The sequence below is a fragment of the Urocampus carinirostris genome, unplaced genomic scaffold (genome assembly GCF_059441175.1).
Source record: "Urocampus carinirostris isolate Australia breed hairy pipefish unplaced genomic scaffold, RoL_Ucar_1.0 HiC_scaffold_24, whole genome shotgun sequence".
Classification (NCBI taxonomy): Eukaryota; Metazoa; Chordata; class Actinopteri; order Syngnathiformes; family Syngnathidae; genus Urocampus; species Urocampus carinirostris.
The window spans coordinates 124,791-132,500 of NW_028283131.1; the positions used below are offsets into that span (position 1 = coordinate 124,791).

Here is a 7,710-nt window from a genome sequence, read left to right on the forward strand (position 1 = left end):
TTGTAATCTTGGATTATGCTTGTGTTCTGTAGTGTCTGATTTATATTTTGTCCATTCATTCAGACGGGTCCATGTATTTTCAGCGACAGCCGCAGTACCGCCAAAATCCATGCAGCGGCGCTGGGTTTATGGAATCCGAAAGGCCCATTCATTCAGACGGGTCCATGTATTTTCAACGACAGCCGCAGTACCGCCAAAATCCATGCAGCGGCGCTGTATTTATGGCCTCCGAAAGGCCCATTCATTCCCAACGGGGCAGCAGTAGCATCGCGCGGCCACGCGGGGGCAGATATTGTGAGGGAATTACATTGTAGTGGACGGAGCGCCCATGCATTTCCAATGGGAGTGCAGTACCTCAAAAATCCGCTCCAAGCCACCGAACTTGAGGGCCCGACGTTCCCTCAACACTAGCCCAGTGCAATCGACATTTCGTTCTGTGTACATTGTTACACAGAATGACAATACAAGGGAATTATTATTATTATTATTATTATTATGTATTCAGCCACTAGTGGCGGGCACAATACCCCAAACACTGGCCCGGCGCTGGCTGAGTTTATGGCCTCCGAAAGGCCCATACATTCAGACGGGTCCATGTATTTTCAGTTTTCCGTAGCAGGTGTGATTGTTTGTTTAATTAGGTAGTTTGTGTTGGTGACGGTGTTCCTAACTGTGGTGGCTTGTTTGTAGAATGTGGGGCCCTGCGTTTGTGTTATGTTGATTTCTGGTAATTTACTTTTTACTAAGTAGTCTTTCAGGTTTTTGTTTCTTTTAAAGGCTGAGATGATTTTGTAATCTTGGATTATGCTTGTGTTCTGTAGTGTCTGATTTATATTTTGTCCATTCATTCAGACGGGTCCATGTATTTTCAGCGACAGCCGCAGTACCGCCAAAATCCATGCAGCGGCGCTGAGTTTATGGCCTCCGAAAGGCCCATTCATTCAGACGGGTCCATGTATTTTCAGCGACAGCCGCAGTACCGCCAAAATCCATGCAGCGGCGCTGGGTTTATGGAATCCGAAAGGCCCATTCATTCAGACGGGTCCATGTATTTTCAACGACAGCCGCAGTACCGCCAAAATCCATGCAGCGGCGCTGTATTTATGGCCTCCGAAAGGCCCATTCATTCCCAACGGGGCAGCAGTAGCATCGCGCGGCCACGCGGGGGCAGATATTGTGAGGGAATTACATTGTAGTGGACGGAGCGCCCATGCATTTCCAATGGGAGTGCAGTACCTCAAAAATCCGCTCCAAGCCACCGAACTTGAGGGCCCGACGTTCCCTCAACACTAGCCCAGTGCAATCGACATTTCGTTCTGTGTACATTGTTACACAGAATGACAATACAAGGGAATTATTATTATTATTATTATTATTATGTATTCAGCCACTAGTGGCGGGCACAATACCCCAAACACTGGCCCGGCGCTGGCTGAGTTTATGGCCTCCGAAAGGCCCATACATTCAGACGGGTCCATGTATTTTCAGTTTTCCGTAGCAGGTGTGATTGTTTGTTTAATTAGGTAGTTTGTGTTGGTGACGGTGTTCCTAACTGTGGTGGCTTGTTTGTAGAATGTGGGGCCCTGCGTTTGTGTTATGTTGATTTCTGGTAATTTACTTTTTACTAAGTAGTCTTTCAGGTTTTTGTTTCTTTTAAAGGCTGAGATGATTTTGTAATCTTGGATTATGCTTGTGTTCTGTAGTGTCTGATTTATATTTTGTCCATTCATTCAGACGGGTCCATGTATTTTCAGCGACAGCCGCAGTACCGCCAAAATCCATGCAGCGGCGCTGAGTTTATGGCCTCCGAAAGGCCCATTCATTCAGACGGGTCCATGTATTTTCAGCGACAGCCGCAGTACCGCCAAAATCCATGCAGCGGCGCTGGGTTTATGGAATCCGAAAGGCCCATTCATTCAGACGGGTCCATGTATTTTCAACGACAGCCGCAGTACCGCCAAAATCCATGCAGCGGCGCTGTATTTATGGCCTCCGAAAGGCCCATTCATTCCCAACGGGGCAGCAGTAGCATCGCGCGGCCACGCGGGGGCAGATATTGTGAGGGAATTACATTGTAGTGGACGGAGCGCCCATGCATTTCCAATGGGAGTGCAGTACCTCAAAAATCCGCTCCAAGCCACCGAACTTGAGGGCCCGACGTTCCCTCAACACTAGCCCAGTGCAATCGACATTTCGTTCTGTGTACATTGTTACACAGAATGACAATACAAGGGAATTATTATTATTATTATTATTATTATGTATTCAGCCACTAGTGGCGGGCACAATACCCCAAACACTGGCCCGGCGCTGGCTGAGTTTATGGCCTCCGAAAGGCCCATACATTCAGACGGGTCCATGTATTTTCAGTTTTCCGTAGCAGGTGTGATTGTTTGTTTAATTAGGTAGTTTGTGTTGGTGACGGTGTTCCTAACTGTGGTGGCTTGTTTGTAGAATGTGGGGCCCTGCGTTTGTGTTATGTTGATTTCTGGTAATTTACTTTTTACTAAGTAGTCTTTCAGGTTTTTGTTTCTTTTAAAGGCTGAGATGATTTTGTAATCTTGGATTATGCTTGTGTTCTGTAGTGTCTGATTTATATTTTGTCCATTCATTCAGACGGGTCCATGTATTTTCAGCGACAGCCGCAGTACCGCCAAAATCCATGCAGCGGCGCTGAGTTTATGGCCTCCGAAAGGCCCATTCATTCAGACGGGTCCATGTATTTTCAGCGACAGCCGCAGTACCGCCAAAATCCATGCAGCGGCGCTGGGTTTATGGAATCCGAAAGGCCCATTCATTCAGACGGGTCCATGTATTTTCAACGACAGCCGCAGTACCGCCAAAATCCATGCAGCGGCGCTGTATTTATGGCCTCCGAAAGGCCCATTCATTCCCAACGGGGCAGCAGTAGCATCGCGCGGCCACGCGGGGGCAGATATTGTGAGGGAATTACATTGTAGTGGACGGAGCGCCCATGTATGGCCAATGCATTTCCAATGGGAGTGCAGTACCTCAAAAATCCGCTAGAGGGCCCCGAACTTGAGGGCCCGGCGTTCCCTCAAGTGCCGATTTTATACCCCCTTCTCCAGCCGACAGCCAGAATTATATTAGGGACTCGCAATTTTGAGAGGTGAGCACCAGGGCTAATCAGCGGCCACCCGTGACCATTGAGTCCGACAGAGCAGAGGCTAGGGGCGGCCTCGCATCTCGCAATTACCGAGGGAAGATGCCGGTTCTCGAAAAATTTCTAAGTTTTTCAAATTTTAAAGTATTGAAGTATTTAGGGCGCTTCCCGCGGCCCTGGCTTTTGCATGTACCCCTCTAAGCTCCGGTTCTCGAAAAATGTCTAAGTTTTTCAAACTTTAAAGTATTGAAGCCGGACTTCCGCGGAGGCTGACAGGGGGCCTCCATCGAAGCACCCTTCACCCCCGGGTGAGCCGGCGTCGGCCCACGGGCCTGCCGGTTCCCCAACTGAGCGATTGGCACACGAGACCCGCCTCGGAGGGCCCACGTCGGCCGGCGCAAGCCGGTGTTCGGGCGTGCGGCTCCTCCGGCTTTGCGGGTCAAGCTCCAGCGCCGAGGATACTAGGCAAACGTTGGGCCCCCCCGAGCCGAGTGGATACCCGCCTCAGAAAGAGCTGGGGCGGTACGTACGGACGGCCTCACTAAGAGGGAACGGAAGCTACTAAAGCACACGTATAACTGTCCGATGTGCGAACGAAAGTGAGGCCGGACGAATCCGATACGAGTTACGAGTGAGGCGGGATCCACGGCTGGCACTCGCGGGGCCCTCTTGCGAAACCATGCCTCGGCGTGAACCTTTTGGCGGCAGAACCAAGACGAACCGAGGTCGAGCTTCCGTCTCGAGCCACACCCAGACGTCCGACCGTCGCGGAGCCCGACGCCACGCGTGCTAGGGCTCCGCGCGAAACATCGTTTCACGACACCCGCTCGTCAGCCCGTCCGAACGTATACGAGTGTCGCGCGGCCCCCCGGGCCCGGCTGTAGCCACAGCCTCGTCCCGGACCAGGGCCGCACCGCCACCAGCAGCGCCCCCCCGGCGGCAGACGCACTCTGGTTGATCCTGCCAGTAGCATATGCTTGTTTTCAAGATTAAGCCATGCATGTCTAAGTACGAATGGCCAGTACAGTGAAACTGCGAACGGCTCATTAAATCAGTTATGGTTCCTTTGATCGCTCCACCGTTACTTGGATAACTGTGGCAAATCCAGAGCTAATACATGCAAACGAGCGCCGACTCGCGGGCGGGGCTCCGGCCTCGCCCCGGGGACGCGTGCATTTATCAGACACAAAAACCCACGCGGTGTCCGGCGGGCGGGGGCTCAGCCGTCGCGCGCGTCCCCCGCGTCCGGCCTCCGCCTCTCCGGGCGGGGGCGTAAGCGGCGCGGGCGGCTCCGCGCGCGCCGGTCCTCGTTCCGCCGGCCCGGCCCCCCCTTTGTGTTGACTCAGGATAACCTCGTGCCGATCGCTCGCCCACCCGAGGCGGCGACGACTCATTCGAATGTCTGCCCTATCAACTTTCGATGGTAGACTCTGCGCCTACCATGGTGACCACGGGTAACGGGGAATCAGGGTTCGATTCCGGAGAGGGAGCATGAGAAACGGCTACCACATCCAAGGAAGGCAGCAGGCGCGCAAATTACCCACTCCCGACACGGGGAGGTAGTGACGAAAAATAACAATACGGGACTCGTTCGAGTCTCCGTAATTGGAATGAGCCGAACACAAACCCATCGGCCAGCATCCATTGGAGGGCAAGTCTGGTGCCAGCAGCCGCGGTAATTCCAGCTCCAATAGCGTATTTTAAAGTTGCTGCAGTTAAAAAGCTCCTAGTTGGACCCCGGGACGCGAGCTGACGGTCCGCCGCGAGGCGTGCATCCGTCTGTCCCAGCCCCTGCCTCTCGGCAAAAGCCCCCGTGATGCCCTTCGCTGGGTGTCACTCGCGGGGCCCGAAGCGTTTACTTTGAGGAAATTAGAGTGTTCAAAGCAGGCCACACGGCCGCCCCTGCATATCGCAGCTGGGAATAATGGAATAGGACTCCGGTTCTATTTTGTGGGTTGTCATGAACTGGGGCCATGATTAAGAGGGACGGCCGGGGGCATTCGTACTGCGCCGCTAGAGGTGAAATTCTTGGACCGGCGCAAGACGGACGAGAGCGAAAGCATTTGCCAAGAATGTTTTCATTAATCAAGAACGAAAGTCGGAGGTTCGAAGACGATCAGATACCGTCCTAGTTCCGACCATAAACGATGCCGACTCGCGATCCGGCGGCGTTATTCCCATGACCCGCCGAGCAGCACCCGGGAAACCGACCAAGTGTCTGGGTTCCGGGGGGAGTATTGTTGCAAAGCTGAAACTTAAAGGAATTGACGGAAGGGCACCACCAGGAGTGGAGCATGCGGCTTAATTTGACTCAACACGGGAAACCTCACCCGGCCCGGACACGGAAAGGATTGACAGATTGAAGGCTCTTTCTCGATACCGTGGGTGGTGGTGCATGGCCGTTCGTAGTTGGTGGAGCGATTTGTCTGGTTAATTCCGATAACGAACGAGACTCAAACATACTAAATAGTACCGCGGCCCCCCGCGCGGTCGGCGGCAGAAAACTTCTTAGAGGGACAAGTGGCTCTCAGCCACACGAGAATGAGCAATAACAGGTCTGTGATGCCCTTAGATGTCCGGGGCTGCACGCGCGCCACACTGAGCGTATAAGCGCGTCGTCTATCCCCGCGCCGGCAGGCGCGGGTAATCCTATGAACCCCGCTCGTGACAGGGCCTGGGGATTGCAATTATTTCCCACCAACGAGGAATTCCCAGTAAGCGCGGGTCATTAGCCTGCGTTGATTAAGTCCCTGCCCTTTGTACACACCGCCCGTCGCTACTACCGATCGGATGGCTTAGTGAGGTCCTCGGATAGTCCCCGCCGGGGCCGGCCCCGGCTCCGGCGGTGTGCCAGAAGACGGTCGAACTTGACTATCTAGAGGAAGTAAAAGTCGTAACAAGGTTTCTGTAGGTGAACCTGCAGAAGGATCATTAACGTACGAGCGGCAGCAGATCCGCCTCGGTACACCCCCGACGAGCCAGACGCCGAGGGCGGCGGGTCGTCGCAGGCGGAGGAAGAGGGTAGACCGGGACGGGACGGGACGGGGGGCGCGGCGCGGGTCACTCCCGGGCCGCGCGTCGGAGCGAGTTCGGCGGGCGCCACGCGGCGCGGCGCGACGCGAGAAAAGGCGGCGGGCGATGTCGCGCTACCTCCGTGCGAGCGGGGTAGCGCGCTCGTCCGACGACCCCAGTAGCGCGGCGCGGCGCGACGACAGGCGACCGCCAGCGACGGGCGAAAGGCGGCGGCCGTGCGCGGGACCCCCGTAACCGGGGAATCCCCCTATGCCGACGACCCTAGCTCGGCGCGGTTCTCGCGCTTCCGGCGCGCGCTTCCGGGGCGGCACTCGCCTCGACGACCTCCCGTCCTTTAAAGGTAACGGTTCGGGCCGGCGCCCCGGCGTCCGTCCGCCCGTCGGTGTCGCGTGTCCGTGCGGCGCGGGGCTGCTCTCGGCGAGGGTCGCCGAGCAAGCGGATCCCCGCACGGATCACAACGGCCGTATGGCGGCGGCGTCGGGACGCCCGCCCGAGACGAAGGTTCAGGGCGACGAAACGGTGCTCCCACCGGCTACCTTTTTCCCCGGCCAAACGCGTCCGTCGGCCGGAGCCCTCGAGGGGCCGCGTAGCGCGCGCGTGGGCCGGCCCCCGGACACCGGAGTCCCTCCCGGGGCTCCGGACACCGGGGGTTCGGTTCCGCGCGGTCCGCCGCGGTCTCCTCTGTCCATCCATAGTCCGGGCAGGCCGCGGCCGGGTCGGGGGCCAGTCCCCCCTCGGTGTCAGCGCGGTCGCGCCGCCCTTGTAAACCAAACCCACTCGCTGACGGGTAGCAACACCCAAAGCGTCGCTTCGCGGCGCGGCGGGGCTTCCAAGTCGGATGGCCTTCCGGGGTCCGGGTAGGAGACGCCGGGGGCCGGCCTCAGCGCCGAGCCCCCGACCTACCCGGCGAGTCCGGTCGCCGAGTCGTGTCAGGCCCGAGCGGGAGACGCCGGGCGCCGGCCTCAGCGCCGAGCGCCCGACCTACCCGGGCCGACGCACGTCTCGGGCGCCGTCGCGGCCCCGAGCGGGAGACGCCGGGCGCCGGCCTCAGCGCCGCGCGCCCGACCCGCTCGGCTCGTCGCGGCGTCGCGCGTATCGCGCCCGTCGGTAACCGCGCCGCGGGTTAGGGGCTCGCTCGCGGGAGCGACCGAACGGCACCCGCGGCGCGTTCGTCTCCGGTACAAACCCTGTCGTGAATTTGTCTCCGATCGTCCCGGGCGGACGTAAAAGGGCCCAAACGTACGACTCTTAGCGGTGGATCACTCGGCTCGTGCGTCGATGAAGAACGCAGCTAGCTGCGAGAACTAATGTGATTTGCAGGACACATTGATCATCGACACTTTGAACGCACATTGCGGCCCCGGTTTTACCCCGGGGCCACGCCTGTCTGAGCGGCGCTTTCCAATCGATCGGACGCGGGCCGGGCCCTCCGCGACATTCCGCCGGTCCGTCCGGCGGGTGGCGCGAGAACCCGGTCCGCGCGGGCGAGGCTCGGGCCCTCCGCGACATTCCGCCGGTCCGCCCGGCGGGTGGCGCGCGACCCGTGTCCCCGC

At 57.8% G+C, this 7,710-nt stretch overlaps 2 non-coding genes across 2 annotated transcripts; both read left to right on the forward strand.

The window, feature by feature from the left end:
* The first annotated feature begins 4,071 nt into the window (after positions 1-4,071).
* Positions 4,072-6,058, forward strand: LOC148345816 (18S ribosomal RNA). The gene has a single exon (XR_015848418.1). It is a non-coding gene; the product is annotated as an 18S ribosomal RNA (ribosomal RNA).
* A 1,342-nt stretch (positions 6,059-7,400) lies between these two features.
* On the forward strand, positions 7,401-7,554 carry LOC148345817 (5.8S ribosomal RNA). The gene has a single exon (XR_015848399.1). It is a non-coding gene; the product is annotated as a 5.8S ribosomal RNA (ribosomal RNA).
* The last annotated feature ends 156 nt before the right edge of the window (positions 7,555-7,710 follow it).